The sequence below is a fragment of the Suncus etruscus genome, chromosome 4 (genome assembly GCF_024139225.1).
Source record: "Suncus etruscus isolate mSunEtr1 chromosome 4, mSunEtr1.pri.cur, whole genome shotgun sequence".
Classification (NCBI taxonomy): Eukaryota; Metazoa; Chordata; class Mammalia; order Eulipotyphla; family Soricidae; genus Suncus; species Suncus etruscus.
The window spans coordinates 24,039,331-24,064,918 of NC_064851.1; the positions used below are offsets into that span (position 1 = coordinate 24,039,331).

At 39.5% G+C, this 25,588-nt stretch overlaps 2 pseudogenes; one reads left to right on the plus strand and one right to left on the minus strand.

Annotated features, from left to right (window-relative positions):
- The first annotated feature begins 1,965 nt into the window (after nt 1-1,965).
- Nucleotides 1,966-10,811, plus strand: LOC126007011 (60S ribosomal protein L21-like; annotated as a pseudogene).
- A 396-nt stretch (nt 10,812-11,207) lies between these two features.
- Nucleotides 11,208-25,588, minus strand: part of LOC126007012 (PRELI domain containing protein 3B-like) — a 71,211-nt pseudogene continuing 56,830 nt past the window's right edge.

The following is a 25,588-nucleotide window of genomic DNA, read 5'->3' on the forward strand; positions in this document are numbered from 1 at the left end:
GTAAATCTCCAGAGTGTCACTGCTTATATTTGTATGTGTTGCCATTGTTATATTTTTTAAAGTCAAAATTCTATATTGTACTCTAAACTGTTCCATAAACATTTATCCAGGATAAGGTTGAGGGGAACCTGGGCTGGCAAAACTAATTATTAATCAGATTCATTTTGATAGGACTTTCCAGTTAGTTTATACTAACACTAATTATCACCCTTTATGTGAAAATCAATTATTCAATAAAGACATTCTGCGACCACCCAAACCTGCCCGCAGGGACGAGGGTCGCCAGTTATTCGTGGTCACGAAGAGGACTTAACCTGTAAAAGAATTGGGGAGGGGGACAGACAGGACTCAAGTCAAGAATCTGATCGAGTCGTTTATTGCAAAGTTCACAGAGCTTATATACCAAGCCACAAAGAGGCAAGGGGGTAGGCCTGGGAAAGAAATGTGCAACATGAAGGCATTTACCATTAAAACCTTTACAATTACCCAATGTTTTTACTAAACATAAAGTTAAACCTAGCTCTTAACTCATGCTTGAAAGGTCTGCAGGAACAAGGCTGGCAACATAGTTTAGCAAACCTCCTCAGGCATCCTGTTAGGTAGCACAATTTGTGCTAACTTTTCCTTGATTTTTTACTCATTTTCTCAGTCCCCGGGGTGGGGGGCCTCCAGGGCAGCTATACCAGGAAGTTCTGCAAAGCAGCAGCAGAAGCAGACCAAGGGTGTGGGGCTGTCAGGTCCCTGAGAGTTCCCCCTCTACTGTAGACTGCAAAAGAGGAAAAGGTTGTTGCTGCAGACAGACAGCAAACTTACCCGTCATTGGCAAAACCACAGCCTGGGTCTTTCCGAGAGACCCGTGCAGGCAAGTCTCTGAAAGCCCTCTATTTGCAGCTCAGCTTCATCAGTTTGGTCCTGCTCTGAAGCATTCAGCTTAGAGTAGTGCACAGCCACTTGCTTGGCACCGATAGAATCAACCTGCTGCTTAATAAAGCCGGTCAGCTTACGAAACGCCCATGGGCCAAAGAAAATGAGCAAAAGAAGGCCAATTACGGGTCCCAAATACTGAGCAACAAGGTGGAGAGCCATGGGGAGGTTGCAAACCAGTTTTTGTACCAGGCTTCCTCTTTGCCTAAACTTCTTTTTGTCTCTTCCAAGCTCTTTTCTACTCTGTGTATGCTGTCTTTTACCAGACCCAGTTTATCTTTAAAAATACAACATTTCTCATGGAGGGCAGCACACAACATTCGAATTCAAGGAATCTATGTTTCTATTTTGTTATCAATGTACAGTGCTTTAAAGAGAACTTTTTTGATGTTTTTCTTTTGATATTTTCATATTAGACATATTTGGTGAAATATTAAAGTCGGAGAAGCTGTGTTAATAAAGACCATCACCCAGAAACATCCAGCAAAAATCACACTTAATAATGAATTAACAAATGTAATATCAGCTGTATGCTATACAATGTCACGTAACTCTGTTGCTCAACATTACTAAATTCAACTAAAGGTATTAGTCAATTTTAAAAGAAAAGGAAAAGAAATAGCAATGGATATTTTAAATAGAACATGTACATGACATGATTGTCTACCTAGAAAATCCAGAAGAATCTATATCCAGAATAAACTAGCTTGAACTATTATGTCAAGTCAGCAATACAGGCAGGTATAAAATCATGTACAAAAATCAGGAGCTCTTGGGGCCAAAGAGATAGTAGAGTGGTAGGGTATTTGCCTTGCATGCAGCAGACCCAAGATGGACCTGGATCAATTCCTGACATCTCATATGGTCCCCTGAGCCAGGATCGATTTCTAAGCACAGAGCCAGGAATAACCCGAGAGCTGCTGGATGTAGCCCCAAAACAAACATACAAACAAACAAATCAATAACTCTATCTTTCTGAATCTTGAATTAATAACTAAATACACATTTAAGGATACTAGTTAAAACTACGGTGCAGTTAGCATGACTTGGATGGCGTACAGAGAAAAAAGAATTCTCATCAACCCAGAACCTCAAGGAAGATTAGGGAGGTGTCAGGTGAGTTTCTTTTTTTGTTGTTTTGTTTTGTTTTTGGGTCATACCCAGCATATCGCTCAGGGGCTATTCCTGGCTCTTTGCTCAGAAATCACCACTGGCAGGCTTGGGGAACCATTTGGGATTCGAACCACTGTCCTTCTGCATGCTAGGCAAGCACCTTACCACTGTTCTATCTCTCTGGCCCCAGGTGAGTTTCTGATTAATGTGAGCAAGTACCTTGAAAATCCCACAAAGTGATCATCAGACCATATCTGTGTCCAGTGATCTACTTGGCATGAGAATGAATCCCCATTACCTTGAGTTTCAGGGGAGCCACAGAAGCTAGCTTTGGTTTCATTTAGATCCAGAAAAAGATGAATGGCCTCTGTCAAAACAACAACAGCAACAGCACACTACAACAACACAATAGCAACAGCAGCTACAACATCCACAAACAACAATTTCTTTGTGTTTGCTGGAGAAAGAATTCAATAACAAGCAGAAAGATTTATTAAGAAGATAGTATATATCCTAATGCAGGTATGGTCTTTTTTTGTTTTTTGACACTCGGTGGCACTCAGGGGTTACTCCTGGCTATGCGCTCAGAAATTGCTCCTGGCTTGGGGGACCATATGGGATGCTGGGGGATCGAACTTTGGTCCGTCCTAGGTCAGGGTGTGCAAGACAAACGCCCTACTGTTTGTGCTGCCGCTCCGGCTCCAGATATTGGTCTTTGCAAGAAGTAGCCATAAATTAGGTTTTGGGGCAAGGGTTTTAGAGGAGTAAGTAAACAATGAAAGGAGTAAGCATAAAGGATTAAGTATGAGTACCCGGAGTGGAGTGGTGGTATGTGCTTGCATGAGAGGACTATAGGCTTGTTCATATGTCTTATATGTCATTAACATCTACTTATGCTGATAGTGGGTATGTAAGTTAATATACATAAGGAAGGGAAAAATGAAATAGGGTAAGGGTTATCATCCTAGCATATTCAAGTAACTGACTGAAACTTTATTTTTCAGAGTTCTCTCTTTTTCAGGAAGTTGATTGTTGCCTGTCTGAGGTTTTCTGGATTGGAGTCTCAAGGTGCATTTATTTATTTATTTATTTATTTATTTATTTATTTATTTATTTATTTATTTATTTTGGTTTTTGGGTCACACCTGATGATACTCAGGGGTTACTCCTGACTCTGCCCTCAGAAATATCTCCTGGCAGGCACTGAGTCCATATGGGATGCTGGGATTTGAACCACTGTCCATCCTGGCTTGGCTGCGTGCAATGCAAACACCCTACTACTGTGCTATCTCTCTGGCTCTTCATGTACTTTATAAAATTAATTATATAACCCCCCCTTTTTTTTACTTTTAGTAGTTTTACACACTACCTCTCCTACACCGAGATATGGTCCAGAAAGCTAAGTCAGTTCATTACAATTTGTTCTATGTCACTGGGATATAGGAAAAGCAAAAGAGAAAACTGACCTTGAGGGAAAATCCAAGGACCTGAGCTATAGTCATTACAAATAAGCTCTGAGGGGGCTGGAGAGATAGCATGGAGGTAAGGCGTTTGCCTTTCATGCAGAAGGTCATCGCCGGCATCCCATATGGTTCCCCGTGCCTGTCAGGAGCAATTTCTGAGCATGAAGCCAGGAGTAACCCCTGAGCACTGCCGGGTGTGACCCCAAAACCACAAAAAAACAAAACAAAACAAAACAACAAAAACACAAATAAGCTCTGAGTTAGATCCCTGACACTGAAAAACATAGTAGAGAGCTGCTTGGAGACAGTTTTATGTTCTTTGCCTGAAAGAGCCCTGGGTCTGATTCCTAAGCAATATGAGATGTGGCACCCTAAGTACAGGGTTGGGAATATTCATCAATCACAGCTGGGTATGCCCCACCAAGACATACACACACACAAAAGAAAAGTTCAGTAGTGTCTTTGTAATATAAATCAAACAAGAAAATGACAACATACAGCAGCCGATCCAGGACCAAAAGTGGTTGGTTCGAATCCCGGTGTCCCATATGGTCCCCCGTGCCTGCCAGGAGCTATTTCTGAGCAGACAGCCAGGAGTGACCCCTGAGCGCCGCCGGGTGTGGCCCAAAAAACGAAAATGACAACATACAGGCCAGAGTGATGGCACAAGCGGTAAGGCATCTGCCTTGCATGAGCTAGCCTAGGACAGACTGCGGTTTGATCCCTCGCCGTCTCATCTGGTCCCTCAAGCCAGGAGCGATTTCTGAGTGCATAGCCAGAAGTAACCCCTGAGCATCACTAGGTGTGGCCCCCCCCCAAAAAAAAAAACCCAAGAAAATGACAACATAGTTGAAAATATTCTTTAAGAAACAAGGATAATAATCAGGGAGACTAGATACTTGGTAACTTCAGATTTTAATAGATTAAAAATAGCTTAAATATAGATTGATAGGAAAATATATTAAAATAAAATAATAGAAATATCTTACAAATAACAAGTAGAAATTGAAACAGTGTATACCTAAAGTATGCCAAAGAAGTACTTAGCAGTAGATAGGCTAGATAGGTAGAATTCCTGGAGAATTCTACCAAGCTGTCAAAGAACATGTAAGACCTATCTTTCTCAATAAAGTTCTTCCATAAAATAAAAAAAATACAGAACATTCCTAAACACATTTTGTGGTGCTAACATTACTTGATTCCAAAACAAGGAAAACATAAACACACTCACAGCTGCATACCAATATCTTTGATGAGCAAGCAGATCAAAATGCTCAATAAAATTGTGTGAACAGGGTCCGGAGAGATAACACAGCGGCGTTTGCCTTGCAAGCAGCCGATCCAGGACCTAAGGTGGTTGGTTCGAATCCCGGTGTCCCATATGGTCCCCTGTGCCTGCCAGGAGCTATTTCTGAGCAGACAGCCAGGAGTAACCCCTGAGCACCGCCGGGTGTGGCCCAAAAACCAAAACCAAAAACAAACAAAAAAAATTGTGTGAACAGCAATATATCTAGAATCATACGTAGGGTGTGTGTGTGTGTGTGAGAAGAATCATACATCATAGTGGAATTCAAGGGTTGAGGGATTGTTCAATATGGGCAAATCAATAATTCTATGAAGGGAAAGATGAATCATATGATAAGATCAATAGATACGTCAAAAGCATTTGGCAAAAGTCAACACTCTTTTATGACAAAAACAGTAAGTTGGTAGGGCTGGAGAGAGGTAGGGTGTTTGCTGGCATGCAGAAGGACGGTGGTTCAAATCCTGGCATCCCATATGGTCCCCTAAGCCTGCCAGGAGCTATTTCTGAGTGTAGAGCCAGGAGTAACCCCTGAGCAATGCTGGGTGTGACCCCAACCCCCCAAAAAAACAAAAAACAAACAAAAAAACCCAGTAAGTTGGAAATATAAGAAAACCATTATAATATTATAAACTATTCTATTATCTAATGCCTACACAATGATTTAAAGTTTTAAAATCAGGAAACAATATTTTCACATAAAATAAAACTCCTGTCAACCACCCACACCAATTAATCATCCTAAATGAGCAGGTGAATAAGAGTAACAATCTCTATGAAGTTGATGAAAAAAATTGCATCATGTAAAGGAAGAATTGTGCTAAAAAATAAAAATAGTCCATTGAAGAAATAAATTAAATAATTTGGAAACAAACAAACAAAAAAAACAAACAAATGTCTTAAAACATAAAATTTATGGAGCCAGAGAGACAGCACAGCCTTAGGGCATTTGCCTTGCACACAGCTGATCCAGGAACAACATGATTCAAATCCTGGCATCCCATATGGTCCCCTGACTCTGCCAGGAGTGATTTCTGAGTGCAGAGCCAGGAGTAATGCCTGAGCACCGCCAGGTGTGACCCCAAAACCAAAATAAGTAAATAAATAAAAAATAAATAAAACAAAAAAACATAAAGCTTAAAAAAGTTTAGTTTAAAAATAGACAATTTTTAAATTGGTGTTGGGTTGACTTTGAGACCCCACACATATAAGGCATATATGTTCTGGACTTGAACCACATTTCTGGCTTTAGATAAGTAAAAAAAAAAAAATAGAAGGCGATAAAACCCTTTACCTAGGAAAATTTTTAGCTAACAATTATTTGGAATTGGGGCTGAGAGAAATAGTACAGCTGATAAAGCACTTGGCCTTTAAGCAGCTGACTAGGGTTTGATTTCTGGCACTCCAAGTGGTTCCACAGACACTGTCAGGAGTGATCCCTGAACAGAGAGAAAGGAGTAAACTATAAGCCCTACTGGGTGTGGCCCTCAAACAATAATAAATAAATAAATTAATTAAAGATGATGATCTGGAGACATATTATAGAAAGCATAGCATTTGCTTTGCACATGGCCAAGCCAGATTTGATACCCAGAACCTTTTATGGCTCCTAGACCCACTAAAATTGATCTCTATATGCAGAGTCAGGAGTAGGCTTGGAACATATGTAGGTGTGAATCCCAAATTCTCATTTGTTTTGTGACTTCAAGTCACGTCAAAGCATTTAAATGATATCTATACACAATCTTTTTTGTTTGTTTGTTTGTTTTTGGGTCACACCCAGCAGTGCTCAGGGGTTACTCCTGGCTCTATGCTCAGAAATCGCTCCTGGTAGGCTCAAGGGACCATATGGTATACCAGGATTCAAACCATCGACCTTCTGCATGCAAGGCAAACGCCTTACCTCTATGGTATCCCTCCGGCCCCAGAATCTTTAACAATTAAATTTCTCTTGTAATTTTTCATTTTTTTAGTGTTTGGGCCACACTGGCAGCACTCAGTCAGGGGTTACTCCTGACTCTGCGCTCAGAAATCACTCCTGGCAGACTCAGGGGACCACATTGGATGTCGGGGATTGAACTGGGTCTGTTCCATGTCAGTAGCGTGCCAGGCAAACGTCCTACCGCTGTGCTCTTACTCCAGCCCCTGAATTTCACGTACAATTTAAGATTTTGTGTATATATTTAGTAATTTTGTGAATTGCAGCACAAATACTCATACTCAAAGAACATATTAGACTTGGAAAAAGAAGTGACTGCAGTCCTGTTTTCATTCATTTATTATCATCTGGTCTGTACTGCCAGCAGGTGGCACTGTAAACCTGAGGTTTAAGAATCTGGAGCCAAAACCAATCTTCAAGATGCTTTTGCCTTTCTCAGTCAGTGGCTAAAGCTGTTTGGTTCATCATAATTATTAATTGGTGGTCACTTGTACTTTTTGAGTCCTATTACACCTTTTTGTTTATTTGTTTGTTTTGACAACATCCAGAGGTACTCAGGGCTTATTCCTGGTTCTTAACTCAGTAATTACTTCTGAAGTTGCTTGTCCTTTGTATCCTGATCTTGTCCTTGATATCTGGAATGGATGATGAGACTTGGGTCATAGGGATAATTGCATGTACCCATCCCAGTTCAATCCTTGAACATGATCAAGTGCAGCCCTGGAGATTGTGGAGGTGGCCTTTGAATCCTTAGGTCATTGCATTGACCTGCCAGGTCAGTTGGTGAGAATCACTGGGTAGGACTGCTAGGTTTACTGAGCACCATTTGAGATGCCCTCCTAAAATAGTGATCTAGGGGTGAAGAATGTATGTGTCTTTCCCAGGAAAAAGAAGGAAAAAGACTCTTCCAGTACATCAGACTAAAATAGTGATCTAGGGGTGAAGAATGTATGTGTCTTTCCCAGGAAAAAGAAGGAAAAAGACTCTTCCAGTACATCAGACTTAGCATCAAGCACTCAATTACAACATCTCAGTAAATCATCCAAGATCCCATCAGTTGGAAGCCCTCATTACATGGGGGAAAGTGAGGTTTTCTTGTGCTTTAGTAGCCCTAGTCCTCGATCCTCATCAAGGGATGATTGTTAGGGTTTCCCCTTTTTATTCACCATGTGGTGGTGAATGCTATGGGTTAACTTTATAAGAAACTTTTCACAGGGGCCGGAGAGGTGGCTCTAAAGGTAAGGTGTCTGCCTTGCAAGCGCTAGCCAAGGAAGGACCACGGTTCCATCCCTTGGCGTCCCATATGGTTCCCCCAAGCCAGGGGCAATTTCTGAGCGCTTAGCCAGGAGTAACCCCTGAGCATCAAACGGGTGTGCCCCCCCCAAAAAAAAAGAAACTTTTCATAGAACTGGCCAAAACATGAGCTCTGGGTGTGTCTGAAGGGTACTCTGGGATTTAGTAGATGGAGTAAAGAGAGCCTGTCTTTAATGATGTTAAGTGAATCATCTAATCCTCCGGGACTGCCCTGGAGCCTTAGGATTTAATTCCTCTGAGAAATCAGTATCGACCACTTAACTAAGGCCTCTTTTCAATTTGATCTTTTCAGGTCACTAATGAGAGACAATTGCTTCGACTGGAATTTTGAAATGTTTTCAATCTATTTAGCTCAAAATCTAAGGTTTCCATTTTTCCATACATAAAGGGGAGGCTCAAAGGACCCCTCATAATAACCTGTTGTTTAAAATCATCTTTGGGGTTACCAGCCCAACAGGACAAAAGTCATCATTTTTGTTCATAAAATCAGAAATTTGGGCCCAAAGCGATAGTATATCAGGAAGGCCTTTGCCTGCACTCAGTTGACCCATGTTTACCCCCATCATCCTGGTGAGCATCACAGGAATGATCTCTGAGCTCAGAGCCAGGAGGAAGCCCTGAGTGCATTTGGGTGTGTTCCCAAATCCCAAAACCCAACCAAATAAATACGTAAAAATCAGTTGAGTTTGCACAAAAGGAATTTCACTCAAAATGGGCACAACAAAAATCCAGATGACAACATTTTCAGTGATGCAAGTCCTGTGTCTAGAACCTCAGCACTCATTGGCCTATTGCATTTGTTTCCCAGCCATCTCCTGGTTGCTATTTGAATGAATGTATTACACAGCTGGAGTTTGTGAGGCAGTAAAGTCTCAGCTGGAGCTAACTTTGTTGTCCTCCAGTGGAGATCTTGGATTGCTATTGCTCTTGGGAGGCTTTTGCTGACAGCTTTTTTTGGGCGGTGGGGGTAGGGAGGGGAGTAGGGAGTGTTCTGTAAAAATAAGTTGGTACTTACTCTCAGAGAGAATGGAGGACTTGGGGATGGGGAAACTCCTACAGCTGGTCATTATTTATTCAAAATGGAAGAATTGGGAAAGGGGCAGGTAAGAAAAAAATAAACAGGAAATCTGATAGTCTCTGTTAGATTTTAGATGATTGCATAAAGCCAGTACAGAATATAGCACCTGAGGTTATTCACATAAAATCACACACATAAGTATGTGTTTGGTGTGTGTGTGTGTGTGTGTGTGTGTGTGTGTGTGTGTGTGTATGTATGTATGTGTTCATTTAATAGCTATCTGCAAATGTCTCCCAATGTCTTTACTTTTTATTTATTGGTACAGGGTTGAAAAGGAAGGAATGAGGCTTAGTCTAATCCTGGCAAGTTCGAGAATAAGAGGCCTGAGAAGTCTAATCAAGGATAGGGCTTCTCTGACGTCCACCAGGGTCATTTTGGGTCAAGTCAGAGCATCATGCTGGCCCGTTTCCTACATTAAAAGCAACAGAGAGGATTCTTTCAAGTCAAGTGTATTTCACAGAAGTGTAAAATGTTTTAGGAAATGTTTTAAAAAAAGAAAATTTGGACTCAAAAGTCCAAAAGAAGGGATGATAGTTGTCTTGTATGTGGCAGACATGGGTTCGACATCTGTTACCACATCCAGTCCCCTGAGCACAGCTAGGAAACATTCCTATGTGCAGAGTTGGGAATAAGCCCTGAGTACCTCTGAAAGTGGCCTTTTTTTTTTTTAAATCAAGACCAAAGTTTAAAAATTGGATTTTTGTATCACAGTCCATGCTTGAACTTCCTTGGGGAAACAGAGGGGACCATAAATTCTAGCAGCCTGGGGGGAGGGTGAGGGTGAGGGTGGGAGATATGGGATGCAGGATGGGAGCGGGGGTGGAGGGAGGGAAAATTTGGTGATGGGAATGCCCCTGATTCAATGTTAATATGTACTTAAAATACTACTGTGAAAGATAGGTAAGTCAATATGGTCAAAATAAAAATTATAAGATTAAAAAATGTGCACTGGTGAAGAGTGCTGTACACTCTATGCCTGAAACTCAATCACGAGCAACTTTGTAACTGTGAAAAAAATCCAACTGCATTATGAGCACCTTTATAACCACAGTGTTTAAATAAAGTAAGAAAAAGAAAAAAGGCTTTTCGGCTGGGACCGCCATCTTCCAGTTTTTCCAGTAAATCACAGTCACGACCAACACAAAGGGAAAGAGGAGGGGCACCCACTACATGGTTTCTAGACCCTTTAGAAAACATGGAGTTGTTCCTTTGGCCACGTACATGCGGATTATAAGAAAGGTGATATTGTAGACATGAAGGGAATGGGCACTGTTCAAAAAGGAATGTCCCACAAATGTTACCATGGAAAAACTGGAAGAGTCTACAACGTTAGCCAGCATGCTGTTGGCATTGTTGTAAATAAACAAGTCAAAGGCAAGATTCTTGGCAAGAGAATTAATGTTTGTATTGAGCATATTAAGCACTCTAAAAGTCGAGACAGCTTCCTGAAGCGGGTGAAGGAAAATGATCAGAAAAAGAAAGAAGCCAAAGAGAAAGGAACTTAGTGAGTTCAGTTCAAGCGCCAGCCTGCTCCACCCAGAGAAGCACACTTTGTGAGAACCAATGGAAAGAAGCCTGAGCTGCTGGAACCCATTCCTTATGAATTCATGGTATGAGAGGCAATTTTTAAAAATAAAAGATCTCTGAACTATCAAAAAAAAAAAAAAAAAGAAAAAAAAAGAAAAAGAAAAAAAAAGAGAAAAAATCAAACAACACTCAATTGTTGTTTTCAAAAGTCTGGGGGAGATTGGGAGTACACTGTGTTCTAAGTGAAGTGTTATGTCCTCCAGGTGTCACTGTTTCTTCTTTGGCCCCTTCTTTCACAGCTGTATCCCCTCTCCTGTGTACCCCCACCCCCACCTCCCCATACTCTGGAGACTTTGGGCCTGTAACTCACAGTGAAGGACGTCCAAGCAATTTCACCAAAGGTTCTTGGGTTTGGCACAAAAGAATGCACAGAAGAAGCCTTTCTCTCAGGTGGGGAGGACTCCTGCAGTGTGCAATTGCTAGACTGAGAGTAGAAGTTGGGGACCTAAGACAGATTCAGGATCAACTCCACTCTCCCTGGGATCCTCAGTTAACTCTGGATTTCCTCAGACGAGAAAGCTGAGACGGAGGGAAATGGAGTGACTCATCCAGAAAACTAATGTCTGGTCTGGTAGGAATTAAAAAGGTCAGTTGGGAGCCTCACTTGTCTTGTCTTGTCTTGCAAGGCAAAACACAGCAAGGGTTTGCCTTCAGAAGCACTCAAGCTTTTCCGGAGTGTCAGCACATCTAAGTTTGCTCCAGGCCTCAATTTTTTTAAGCCAAGATCAACAGAAATTTGTTGGGGGGGGGAATATAATTTTGAAATATTTTCACATGTTTTTCAGAGAGTTACTGACCATCACATTTCTTAGCGAAATGTGGAACTGATGATAAATTTTCATTTGTGAATTGGTAAACGGCCACCAGGGTGCAGGGTTGAATAAGACAATGTACTGAGCTCTGTGAATGTTTCTGGGATTTGCCACTTTGGTATTCTTCTGATGCAGATTTTACAGCAGTGCATCCTATCTTGGCCGAAGGAATACCTCACACAAGAGTATGCAAATCCTTAGGATGATGCCTGGATTTAGACCAAAATAAGGGCAGAGTATGCCGTCGTGTTTCATAGATGAGTTGCTTTTACTCTCTCCTGACTCTTCTTTTCTTTCTGCAAACATTTATTTTTATATGCCTCTTATGTACAAGCTACCAGGGATTGGGGCTACAACAGAGTCAAGGCAATAAAAATATCCTTGCAGCAATGGAGTTTATACTCCTGTTTGGAAAAAACATGCAATAAACAAACCAATAACATTTGTGCTATGCCAGATGTTGATAAGAACATTGAAAAAAAATCAGCAGATAAGGGGGATAATAAAATAGAGATGATCAGGGCATGATTCTGTTTCAATAAGATTCTTTTGAGAAAGGGCTGTGGAATGAATGTAGAAGAATTCCCAGTTGGAGGGACTGGAGTGGTAAATGGGTAGGGAGCTCACATACTGTCAACTCAAATTCCATCCCCAGCATCCCATATTGTCTTTTACATGCTTTCAGGAGTGACCCTTTGCTCTGAGTCAGGAGTAATCCTTGAGCATCTCTGGGATGTCCCCTAAACAAAACAAACAAAAAAAATTCCCAGTTGGGAAATAACTAGTGGGGAGCATGGTGGGACTTGGGCTGTACCAGAAACAACAAGAAGGCTGGGGTATCACAAGGAGTGAAAACACAGGAGGGGATCAAGGAAAGCTATTGGATCCATCCAGACACCTATCATGGATCCATCTATTCCATTCACTCTCTTCAGGATACTCTTAATAGCCTATCTCAATCTCCTTTATAGACTTGGTAGATGTCAGAGATTTTGAACTAGAGATATCTAAAGAAAGATAAAACCCATTGGACTGGTAAACAGATTACCCAGAGGCCAGTGCTGCTATACTTAGCTACATTATTCAATTCACTTAAATTATTTCCCCCTTCCCTGTAAATGAGAATATTAATGCACCCCTAAGTTTTAAGGACTAAAAAAACACCAGGTATGTAAATGTGATGTGTAAGCCGGATTATTTGAGTCGTATCTTTTTGCTCATGTCTAGTGTAGATTTGGAGTTTTTCCATCTCATATCCAAGAAGCTTCTACTTACCTTTTCTGCCTGATAATGTGGTTTGTGGGACTTGGACTACAACCATCCAAGATGAGAAGGTAAAGGAAAGATGCTTGTGTTTCTCTGGATCTTTCTATCATCACCTGTATGACAGATGGGGGAGACAGGACCAAGTGGCGCTGAGCAACCCCTCTGAGATTTTCTTCATTGTCCCAGTAAGAGCAAGGTGTTGGTGTCTGGAAGAAGCAGCATCACTACCAATGGAATTTGCAGTGTTGATGTGTTTCAGAGTCTCAGATATATGGATTAAAATATTTATTTAATATTTATAAATCAATTATGACATATTGGTTTGCAATATTGTGTGCATGTCCAGAGTAGGTTACAGGGTAGACCTCAGTAACTGTATAGGATGGTAATATCTAGTTGTGTAGATTGTGTACAATTGCACAGTTGTGGTGACACTATGCTCTCCACCAATGGCTAGTCACCATAAAATGCCCAGATGTCTTCCTTTCCCTATTCTTGCCACCTCTCTGCCCCTTTTAATCATTGGTTTCAGTCAGTTTTCAATTGGCTTATTATGTTCATTGCTTTCTCTTTTTTTGTTATGTTCATTGCTTTCTTTATATACCACAAATAAGTGACATTGTTCAATATTGTACTTTAACTAATTTCACTCAGCACAGTTACTTCTAAGTCTAATTATATTCATATTTTCTCTTATTCAACTTCTCATATTCAACTTTTCTATTCAGTTTGGGGAGAAAAATTGGTGGGTCTAAATTCTTTTTTTTTTTTTTCTTCTTTTTTGTGGTTTTTGGGTCACACCCAGCAGTGCTCAGTGGTTATTCCTGGCTCCATGCTCAGAAATTGCTCCTGGCAGGCACGGGGGACCATATGGGACACCGGGATTCGAACCGATGACCTTCTGCGTGAAAGGCAAACGCCTTACCTCCATGCTATCTCTCCAGCTCTGGGTCTAAATTCTTTTCACAGTGAAATTATCTGGATCTTGGAATTGAAGTGATAGTACAAGTAGGGCATTTGCCTTGCATGTGGCCGACCTTGATTCAATCCCTGACATCCCGTATAATCCACCAAGTGCAACACTCAGGAGTGAGTTCTGAGTGCAGAGTCAGTATTCCCTTAACACTGTTGGTGTGGTCCCCAACATTAAAAAAAATTAACTGAATTTTTAGCTTGACTCAAATTTAGAAGATTATACAAGGTAGGAGAATAAAGTGTAGAACTCAGTGATTCTGAGCCCAATTCACTTTCAGCTGTGTTCACTTTTTTAAAGCTTGACTGAGATACAGTTTTGTTTGTGGGGTCACTGTGGGGTCCCATACTCTCGAGAACTCCCTTCATAAAGAAACAGCTTTCTCCTCTCTGTGGCATAGATGAATTTCACAATTCCATCTGGACGTCATTTTCTATACTTGGAATTGTAGAAACATTTATTTGGTCATTATGGAACTATGTCACAACTCTGTAGTTATAATCAGTGTCTATAAATGAACTCAAATGCATTTCATAGAAGAAATTGATAATTTGAATAACTGGATAAAATATATGTGTATATATATATATAATTGAATGTCTGTCAAATTGGTAGATGCTCATACCCTACCAGACTTGATGGTTATTTAAATAACTTATGGAGTCTTTCATGTCTCCCCAAAATTCCTAGGAAACACAGGAGATAAAATATTTTAGCAGAAGTTGAGGTTAAAGAACTGCAATGTTTCACAAAACTTATTGTGAGAAAAATTTATCCTGACAGCTGTGACAGATGAGAAACCACTCTTGGCAGCTACTGTTGTTATTCAAGTTTGCAAATCATGCTCAAGTGGCAGCCATGCTTATGTCGCAATAATTGTGGCCAATGGACATAAGGTCCAACAGCAGAAATTCAATGATGATAATAACTAATAAATAATAATAAGAAACCAGTCTTGGCAGTCAGTGTCCTTATTCAAGTCAGCAAAGCATGCTCAAGTGGCAACCATGCTTATGTTGTACTAAGTGTGGCCAATGAACATGAGGTCTTACAGTAGAAAAGCAATGATGATAATAATTAGGATATAATAATAATACATTTTTTTAGGTTTTAGTTTCCTATAAAACTAGCTGCTATTTTATTTGGAAAATGTGTTTTGTTTGGAAAATATTCTTCTAGCCTCAGACTGAATTTTCTAACATTTGAAGGTGATGTGGGGAAGAGACAGCTTTCTTTGATCGTAAATTTCTCATAGATATTAGTGGTAAAACTCTCTACAGAAGTCAAACAGAGATACCATTAGTTTAGTTTCATATCACTTGCATATTATATATATACTCATATACTTATTCCTTTATTTCTCTATTCCTCTATTCATAAATACAATAATTTATGTACTTATCTTTGTCCAACCTCAGTCACTTACCCATTTATCAATATTTCATAGTACTTTAAATGAAGATATTAATTAAAAATATTTCATAGTACTTTTATTTTTAGCTAGAAGTAAGCTATTATGATAGAAAATGGAAAATCCAGTTAATAAAGTATAGTATTAAAGGTACCTAAGGCTGGAAAAGGAGAGAGAACAGCATGTTGAAATGAGATAAACACTATAAAAATTCAGTGTGGGGCCGGCAAGGTGGCGCTAGAGGTAAGCCTTGCAAGTGCTAGCCAAGGAATGACCGCGGTTCGATCCCCCGGCGTCCCATATGGTCCCCCCAAGCCAGGGGTAATTTCTGAGCGCCTAGCCAGGAATAACCCCTGAGCATCAAATGGGTGTGGCCTGAAAAACCAAAAAAAAAAAAAAAAAGTAAAAAATAAAAATTTAGTATATACCTTTAAAATTAATTTTCTTGCTACATGTCCAGACAGTTTTTTTTTTAATTTCCTGTATTTCACTTTCTTTTTTTTTTTTTTTTTGTTTTTGTTTTTGGGCCACACCCTGTGACGCTCAGGGGTTACTCCTGGCTATGCGCTCAGAAGTCGCTCCTGGCTTGGGGGGACCATATGGGACGCCGGGGGATCGAACCGCGGTCCGTCCTAGGCTAGCGCAGGCAAGGCAGGCACCTTACCTCCAGCACCACCGCCCGGCCCCTGTATTTCACTTTCTATACTTTTAAAATATAACACTTGTTTTTGTTTTTGTATCAATTAAAAGGATGATCAGTTAACAATAATTTATTTTTAAGTTTTTATTAAAATTATCATTTTAGGGCCATAACCAGGTGTGCTCAGGACTTATTCCTGGCTTTACTTTTAGGGATCACTCCTGTTGGGGGTCAAGGATCACATGAGGTGCAGAGCTTGAGCACAGGTCAGTTGCATGCAAAGCAAGCTTTTATCTCCAGACACAAATATTTAAAATATTATATTTTGAATACAAATATATTCAAAATAGATTTTTAGAATAAACTTGTATGTAAACCATACAAATTAACATGTTTTAATTATATGTATATTTTGACTTTATAAATATTTGTTCTTTCAGAATTTCTTTTATTTGTGTTGTTTCATTAAAATGCCTTAATGTATTTTGGTCTGCATTTATTTTGGGTAAACATAAAAAAATCAACCAAAGTTACATTTTTTCTATACATAGCTCTCTATTTTCTATACATACATCTCTAATTGTTTTCATATCTAGATCTCAACTTATATCATTTATTCAAGTATTCACCATTCTATTAGTATGAGATGCTATGTGTAGCATACACTACTTTTTTTGTTTGTTTATTCTTGAGCCCACTCAGCAGCACTCAGGGGATACTCCTGGCTCTGTATTCAGAAATCATGCTGGCAGGCTTGTGGGACCATATTGAATGTCTAGGATTGAACCGAGGTCCATCCCATGTTGACTGCATGCAAGGCAAACACCTAACCTGCTATACTATTGCTCTGGCTCCATACACTACATTTTTATATGAAATTTTATTTTAGGGCATTAAATTTGATTTATATCCAGTGGTGTTTAGGGTTGTCACTGATAGGGTTATCAATGGATGGTCCCGCAGTGTTCCTGTGACCAGAGAGATGCAACCCAGGACTGCCATCTACAAAGTAGGCACTAGGTTCTTTGATCTCTCTCCCCAACCTTTTCTTTTGTCTGTTTCGCTTGAGTACTTTAATTGCTCTTTCTATATGGGCCATGCTCTTTAGTAACACGTTCTCTATATTTTCATTCTTCAATGAACAAACATTTTCTCAAAGAAGAAATTCAGATGGCCAAAAGGCACATAAAAAATGCTCTACATCACTAATCATCAGGGAGATGCAAATCAAAACAACAATGAGATATCATCTCATACCATAGAGACTGGCGCATATCACAAACAACAAGAACAACCAGTGCTGGTGGAATGCAGGGAAAAAGGAACTCATTCATTGCTGGTAGGAATGCCATCTAGTCCAACCCTTCTGGAAAATAAAATGGATATTCTACAAAAAGCTGGAAATTTAGCTACCATATGATCCAGCAAAAACTACTCCTAGGGATATACTCTAGAAACACAAAAACTCAACACAAAAATGCCCTATCCACCTTTATGTTTATCACAAAACTATTTATAATAGCTAGAATCTGTGCCCAACAACAAATGAGTAGGTATTGAAACTGTGGAACATTTACACAATGGAATACTATGCAGCTGTTAGGAAAAATGAAGTCATAAAATTTGCCTATACATGGATAGACATGAAGACTATTAAGCTGAGTGAAATGAGCCAAAGAATAGACATAGAATAGCATCACTCATCTGCAAGATATAAGAAAAATAAAAGACAGTGCAGCAATATTATCCAGAGATAATACAGCTGTACACCTGGAAAACCAGCTCATGACATAAAGCTTGCCACAAAGAGCAGTGAGTGAAGCTAGAGTACTAATGACAATGACAACTACCATGATAATGATAGTGAGAAAGAGAGGCAGAATGTCTGTATGAGAGACAGGCAAGGGGCTGGGATGGTAGGGAAATGGGAGACATTGGTAGTGGGAAGATCACACTGATGAAGGGTGGTGTATGATGGAAACCCCAGTAGGAGAATTTTTATAAACACGGTGATTAAATAAAAAAAATTAAAGAAAAAGAACTAGCCATAGTTCTAACCCTAATCTATAATTAACCCTAAAACTAATCCTAACCCTGTCTAATCCTAGCTCTAATCATAACCCTAACACTATTCCTAACCCTAACCCTAACACTAGACCTACCCATATCCCTAATACTTACCCTAAACCTAGCCCTAGCCTTAACTCTAACACTAACCCTAAAACTAGCCCTAGCTTTAAACCTAAGCCCTAGACCTACCCCTAGCCTTAGCACAGGTTTAAACTTAACCTTAACCCTAACCCTAACCCTATCCCTAATATAATCCTAACCCTAACTCAAGGCCCAGTCCTAACTAACCTAGCCCTACCCTTAATCCTAATCATAACACAACCCTAATTTTTTTAATTTTCATTTTATTAAAAATATACTTTTATTCTTAATTTCTATATATTGTTTTCTTTGTCTTACATTGACACTGTATATTACTTCTCTATTGCCTTCCCTCTTGTTCTTTTTTTGTTTGTTTGTTTGGTTTTTGGTTTTTGGGTCATACCCGGTGGCGCTCAGGGCATTACTCCTGACTCTTTGCTCAGAAATTCCTTCTCATAGGCACGGGGACCATATGGGAAGCCGGGATTTAAACTACTATCCATTCTGGATTGGCTGCATGGAAGGCAAACACCCTATCTCTGTACTATCTCTCCGCCCCTCTCTTGTTCATGTTTAAGTGAGACTTTTTTTTTCACATTCTAAGATGGCCAACATAGATTTTTTTTGTTTTGTTTTGTTTTGGGGCCACACCTGGCAGTGCTCAGGAGTTACTCCTGGCTTTATGCTCAGAAATTGCTCCTGGCAGGCTTGGGGGACCATATGGGATGACGGGATTCAAACCACCGACCTTCTGCAAGCAAGGCAAACGCCTTACCTTCATGCTATCTCTCTGGCCCTCAATAGAGATTTTTTTTTAAATTTTTATTTTTAATTATGAGAACAAAAATGCAAAAAAGAGGACAAGGTAAAGTTACAGTGAAAGGACAATCACCCATAACAATTCTCAGAAGTCCCCTTGCTGATATCTTAACTTTGAAATTTCAGCCAAAGAACATTAAGATAAATAAGACAGAATCCATGTATAATTACTTTGTCCCTCAAGTCCCCAGATTGTAACACATTATAATATTTCTTAACAGCACACAAGGCAATCTAAAGCCATAAAACTTACGTAACTCCTTAAACATTACAGGCATAGTATTTTTTTACATTTCCATGTACATGCATATTAGCTTAAGTTAACCTCAAATTTTAAGTGGGTTCTTTTTAAGGATTAGAGTCAAAGGAGCACAGTAAAAATGGTGTTAGAGTGGCAATTGTTGTTTGCATAGGCCCACCAAAATATGAGGGACATGGAAAGGAATAACCATGGCCTAAATACAAAGAGACCAGACCCCTGGTTTCCTGGCACAAGACCAACTCTAGGCTCCAGGCAAGCTAGATCATATGTTCCAAGACATTGTCTGTAGTACCAACACACTTTTATTTTTCACACAATCTCTGTTGTTGGTATCATGTTTCTGTATTAAAGATCCTGGAATCTGCATATCCTACATTGAAGTCAGGATGTGGAGTGTCCTCTCGTTTCACCTCACAATCAAAGGGCAATGCAGGGAGCCCTGTCCTGTAAGCAGGTCGTTGTTGTTAAGTCTTCTCAGTGTTAAGGGAAGTCTCTTTTGAGCAGATCGATGTATGAGCAGTGTAGGGTTTTCCGAGGTAGAGGATTGCTTCCAGGTGATGTTATAGACAAGCCTGGATATTTGGTGGATGGCTTCCCTGGTTCAGGAGTGAATAAAAAATGCCCTTTCTTTTGAGGTCTGTGCCAGGTCGTTATGTCAATGTTCAAAGTGTAAGGTCCCTTTGCACTACAAGTTTTGTGTGTTCCAATCTCTATTAGATAGGATCTTATTTCAACAGAGATTTTTAAAGTTGTGAAACTCATTATTATTATTATTATTATTATTATTATTATTAGATGACAAACTTGGTGATTCTCAAAGGCTTCTTCTGGCCCTGCACTCATGTCACTTCTGGTAGGGCTTGGGGAACTAAAAGGGGTTCTGGGAATAATACCCAGGTCACCACTTAAAAGACAAGGGCCCTACCCACTCTTTATTAGTGATAGTGACTCAAAATAAAAGCGGTATTTACATTACCTCTTAAGTAACAGTATTACAAACCAAGGTGCCTAAAAATAGATGCAGGGGAAAAGAGAGGGAGAGAGGGAGGGAGAAAGAAAGAAAGAAAAAAAAAAGAAAGAAAGAAAGAAAGAAAGAAAGAAAGAAAGAAAGAAAGAAAGAAAGAAAGAAAGAGAGAGAAAGAGAGAGAAAGAAAGAAAGAAAGAAAGAAAGAGAAAGAAAGAAAGAAAGAGAGAAAGAGAGAGAGAAAGGAAGAAAGAAAGAAAGAAAGATTTTTAATAAACTAGAGCAATCATAATTTAAAGATAAAAGAGGGGCTGGAGCTATAGCACAGCAAGCAAAGCAGATACCTTGCATGTGGATGACCTGGGTTTGATCCCTGCCATCCCAACTGGTCCCCTGAACCTGGCCTGCAAGGAATAATTTCTCCTGGCACACAGCCTGGAATAATTTCTGAGCACTGCTGGGTGTGGCCCCCCAAAAGAAAGACTCTTGAGTGCCTATCTAGTGATAGGGCCTGAGAATCATTAGGTATGTCCCAAATTTACTTCTCTCCAAAATAAATCAAAAACCCACCCAATTTCATAAGAAAATTTAGTGTATGTGAAAGAAATGATCTCAAATTAATATAAAGTTACACTTAAATTTTTTTTATTTGATTTTTTTTGTCACACCCATTTATGCTGGTTACTTCTGGCTCTGTGCTCAGGAGTCACTCCTGGAGGGGACTGGAGAATCACATGTGGTATCAGGGATCAAATCCCGGTCTTTTGCATTCAAGGGTCTCCTCATGTACTATCTCTATGACTCCTAAAAATATGTATTTTAAAGTTATGTGTTCAAATATATGATCATATTTTCTAACTTCTTTATTCTACTATCCTACTTCTATGTATCTTTCTCTCTGCCTGCCTGTCTACTATATCCAGCCATCCATCCATTTGTCTGTCCATTGTTCATCTGTCTGTCTGTCTGTCTGTCTGTCTGTCTGTCTGTCTGTCTGTCTATCTATCTATCTATCTATCTATTTATCTATCATCTATCATCTGTCTGTCTATCTAATCTATCTTTCTATCTACTAGGGTATGTTCCTCCTTAATTTTCTGTCTACTTCAATAAGATAAACCTGAAGATTGGTCATTGTCCTACAAGGGAAATCTAGTCATTTTATTTCAAATTGTCACAGGGTGCAAGATGACCTTCACCAACTGACCTTCTCTTGTTCCTTTAACTCGGAAATTGGCAGGCAAGAATTCTACCACTGAACCACCCATGCTACTTTTACTCAGAAATTGGACCTCGTAAAACTAGTTCACAGCTTTGGCACTCTCCTAAGAATGGTTCTCTGAGCTTTCAGAATAGATCTTATATATTTTTGTAAAACTTAATTTTTTATTGACTGAGTTTCCCAATTCTTCCCTTTTGTTGCTGTTGTGCTGATTGGGTGTCACATGTTAGGTCATAGGGTGGAGCTCACCTAGGGCTTCCAAACTTCAGTTGTGGCGCTTGCACAAGTGCTCCATGAATGCTGCTCTCATTTGTGGTGTTTGCTCATATTCTAATAGTGGTGCTTGCTGGGGGTCACTGTGGTGCTCAGACAACTGCCTACTGATTAGCCTCTGCACTGCTGGCATGGTGTTTGCACATTATTAGTTGGTTGTAACCCTTCCCCCAACACCCTTTTACCTAAGCTTTATTTTGAGATGTTAATCCCACCTAGATGATCAAACCTGCCCACATCTGGGATGGGGTAGGCTGTTTTAAAATAAATAAATAAAAATAAATAAAAAGAGCTCATGAGGAGAGAGATGGGATAGGCAGCACAGGGAGAGCTTGGCAAAAAATGACCACATGGCAGAGAAAAGTCTGAGGAATAAAGTGAGCTGACTCTAATGATTATCTTATCTGACTGTTGTGTATTATTTCTCCTTCACTACCCTGCATCATCAGACCCATCTAACTAAGGGGTTAGAAACATGGTGCCTGGAGTGGCCTCATACAACTCATGGGCTTTATATTTTATATTTTTATTCAACGGTTGATGGCACAAATCTTGCTGTCTTCAAAGGGAGCATAGAATGAGTGATGTCATATACATGGGTAAAAGGGGAGGCTTGGACATTGGGAAGAAACCTGAACCCATCTATTCAAACTGTATAATAAACTCTAACTTCTTAAGCCTCTGAGTTTTGCATGCAAATCTTTCAAACAATTCTCAAGAAACCACTGGTGCAGGAAAATCCACTTCCATGGTGACACTATCTGTCCAGCCCCTTGGATTCTTCAACAGTTCAATTTCTGAAATCTCTGGCTCTCCCAGCAGTCAGAAATTCCTTTGTGTATGAAGCTGTAGATCAGAGCTAATTCCTAACTGGTTTAAACAGAAACTAGTTTTTCTTACTGAATGTTTTTTAGAGGCAGATGAACTATGCTGATAACAGAACCTAATCCTAAAAGCAGCCAGTGGAATGAAGAAGCTGTAAATATAACCACATCAGAGTCTATTCAGAATCAATGGGTTTCCAAGAGAAGGTCAAACTAGTTCCCCTTATATGGGTTAATTCAAAATCAGGATCAATCTCCAAGCTTATTTTTTTTTCCTTGTTGTATTTGCCTTATCCCTTAAAAAAATTCACTAATCTGCTATAATGAAGTCATCCTTTTCCATATTTTACTAAATCTATTTGACCCCTAAACTTATATAAAGCTTCTAGCCTCCAAATCAGGGAGACAGACTTGATCTTTGCATCCTATATTCTAGCTGCAGTAAACATTTTTTCCCTCAAAATCTGATGCCCTTTCATTGGATTTGCAACACTTTGTACACACTACTTTACTTAATTTTGTTGTAGATTTTGGTTGCATGCTTTATTATTCTGGTGTCTTTGATGTGTGAGAAAAATTGCAAAGAAAAGAAGTCAATTCTGTACCTCTTTAATTTCTTTTAAACACTCTTAAGAAACTCAGTATAATTTTAAAGCCTGACTTTTGTACTTGACTTTTGTACTCTGGCTACCTACCACTTCATTATCTATTGATCAATGATGGATCTTTATTCTATATTTATTATCAGAAATTTACTCACATGATTATAGAGATAATTATGTTCTGAGAGATCATAGAGAACCAGGAAAACTAATAATGTTTTTTAAAAATTTGACTGAATAGATGAACTGACAGTATAAATCCCAGTCCAAGCACTAGATAAAGTATAATTTTATACTACTATATGCCTATATAGAATCTCCTCTTAAATTTTCCAAAACTCTCTTCATTCTTATTACATTACACTTGTCAGATTTATCTATTTCATGCAAATCTTAGAATGTATTAGCAGAGAATAATTCACAATGTAAAGTTTTAAACAATATGTAGTTGAATTTGGGGGGGGGGGAATCACTCAATAGAGCTCAGAATTTAGGTCTACACTCAGGAATTATTCCTGGCAGTGGTTGGGGGACCACACGGGATGTTGGAGAACAAACCTGGGTAGGCTACACAAAATGCAAATCCCTGATCCAATATACTATCTCTTCAGCACCTAAAATACATGGGTTGTGAAGAAAGTTTTTAACTTTATCACATTGTTATGATTAATTTACAGTTATGTATAATTCTATTCATCTAAATATTGTCAATGACTCCAAATTAGAGAGACATAGACAGATCTCTAATACGAGATAAAAAAGAAACACTTTTAAGAGAAAAACAAATGAAAGGTCACCAGAGCTAAAGATTCTGTCTATAGAACAGGTGGTAGGGAGGGGTCCTTGGGAAACTGGTGGAGGATGGAAGCTGGCTTTCTGGAAGTGGGTGTGGTGTTGGAATTATGTGTCCATGCAAAGTATGAGTAATGATATTTTAAATCTTAGTATCAAAATAAAAATGGTTAAGAAATAGGATTGGCATTATGCATGGCACTATTATATAATCTTAACCAATTTTTGGACCAACTTAATTCATCCATACACTACTGTTCCTATTCTTCTCATTATTTTGTGGGTTTAGATCTATTTTTGGTGGTCAAGTTTTTCCCTATTTGTGCAAGACCAATGAAGAGCTTTTTTTAGAAATTAAAAATAAAAAAGATAAAGGTCACACTTCAAGAACCAGCAGAAGAATGGAAAGCCCTCAGGCTCGCTTATCTTATATTTAGGCCTTCAAAGGATTAGATGTTATCTACTCATATTGGAGAGGGTGATTTACTTTAATTGGCCTGATTCAAATGCTAATCTTATCCAGAAACACCCTAACAGACACACCCAAAAAAGATGTTTAGTTGTTCTTCTTGATTCAGTGATATTTGCTTGGGGAGAACTGCCTCAGAGATTCGTAGGTGAGAGGTTAGAATTGTCACACTTTGACCAGTCTCTGCCCCAAACATTGCAGACCATTATTTGCAATAAAAATAAAATGAAAGACAAAATGCATTTTTAAATTATGTTCAACAAATAAAATGACTCTTAAGTTGTAATAACAGTTTTAAAAGCTATTTTCAGCTTCTGTACTCAATAATAAACTAGTAACAGCCCTTGAAGCTTTCTCTATCTCTGTCTCTTTATTTTATAAATAAATATCTTTATTTAAATAAATATCTTTATTTAAACACCGTGATTACAAATATAATTGGAGTTGGGTTTCAGTCATGTAAAGAACACCCTCCCCTTCACCAGTGCAACATTCCCATCACCAATGTCCCAAATCTCCCTCCTCCCCACTCCACCCCTGCCTGTACTCGAGACAGGCTTTCTACTTCCCTCATTCATTCATATTGTTAGGATAGTTCTCAATGTAGTTATTTCTCTAACAGCACTCATCACTCTTTGTGGTGAGCTTCATGTCATGAGCTGGAATTTCCAGCCCTCCTCTCTTTTGTCTCTGAGAATTATTGCAAAAATGTCTTTTATTTTGTCTGTCCATCTGTCCATCCATCCATCCGTCCGTCCATCCAGCCGTCCATCCGTCTGTCTGTCTGTCTGTCTGTCTGTCTGTCTCCTACACAAATGGCTGAGTAGTGGCTGCCTCAGAAGTCTGCACAGGACCAGAATACAGGCAGGGCTTAGATACCCAGTAAACTTAGATTCAGGATTCAGGCAGGGCTCGAATGCAAGTAGTGGCAAGGTGCTGAGTCCCATGTTGATGGCTAGAAACTAGGAAAACTGGGTGAAAAGAGTTGCTGTGGTGGGGTCAGAGCAGTGGTGCAAATGGTAGGGTGTTTGCCTTGCAGGCACTAACCTAGGACTGACGGTGGTTCTATCCCCTGGTGTCCCATATGGTCCCCCAAGCCAGGAGCGATTTCTGAGTTCATAGCCAGGAGTAAGCCCTGACCATCACTGGGTGTGCCCTCCTACCCCCCCCCCCCCAACAAAAAGAAAATTGCTGTGGTATAGTTGAGAGGCCCAGTGACAGATACAAAACACAGGATGAGACTAAGGAAAATTAAAACATCAGGAAACCAATTGGGGATACAGTCCAGAACAGGCCCAGAGATTAAAAATACATACATCATATACTGGTTCCAGGAATGATAAGACAGAACAAGTGACATCACACTGGGGTAAAGTAGAAGCCTAGA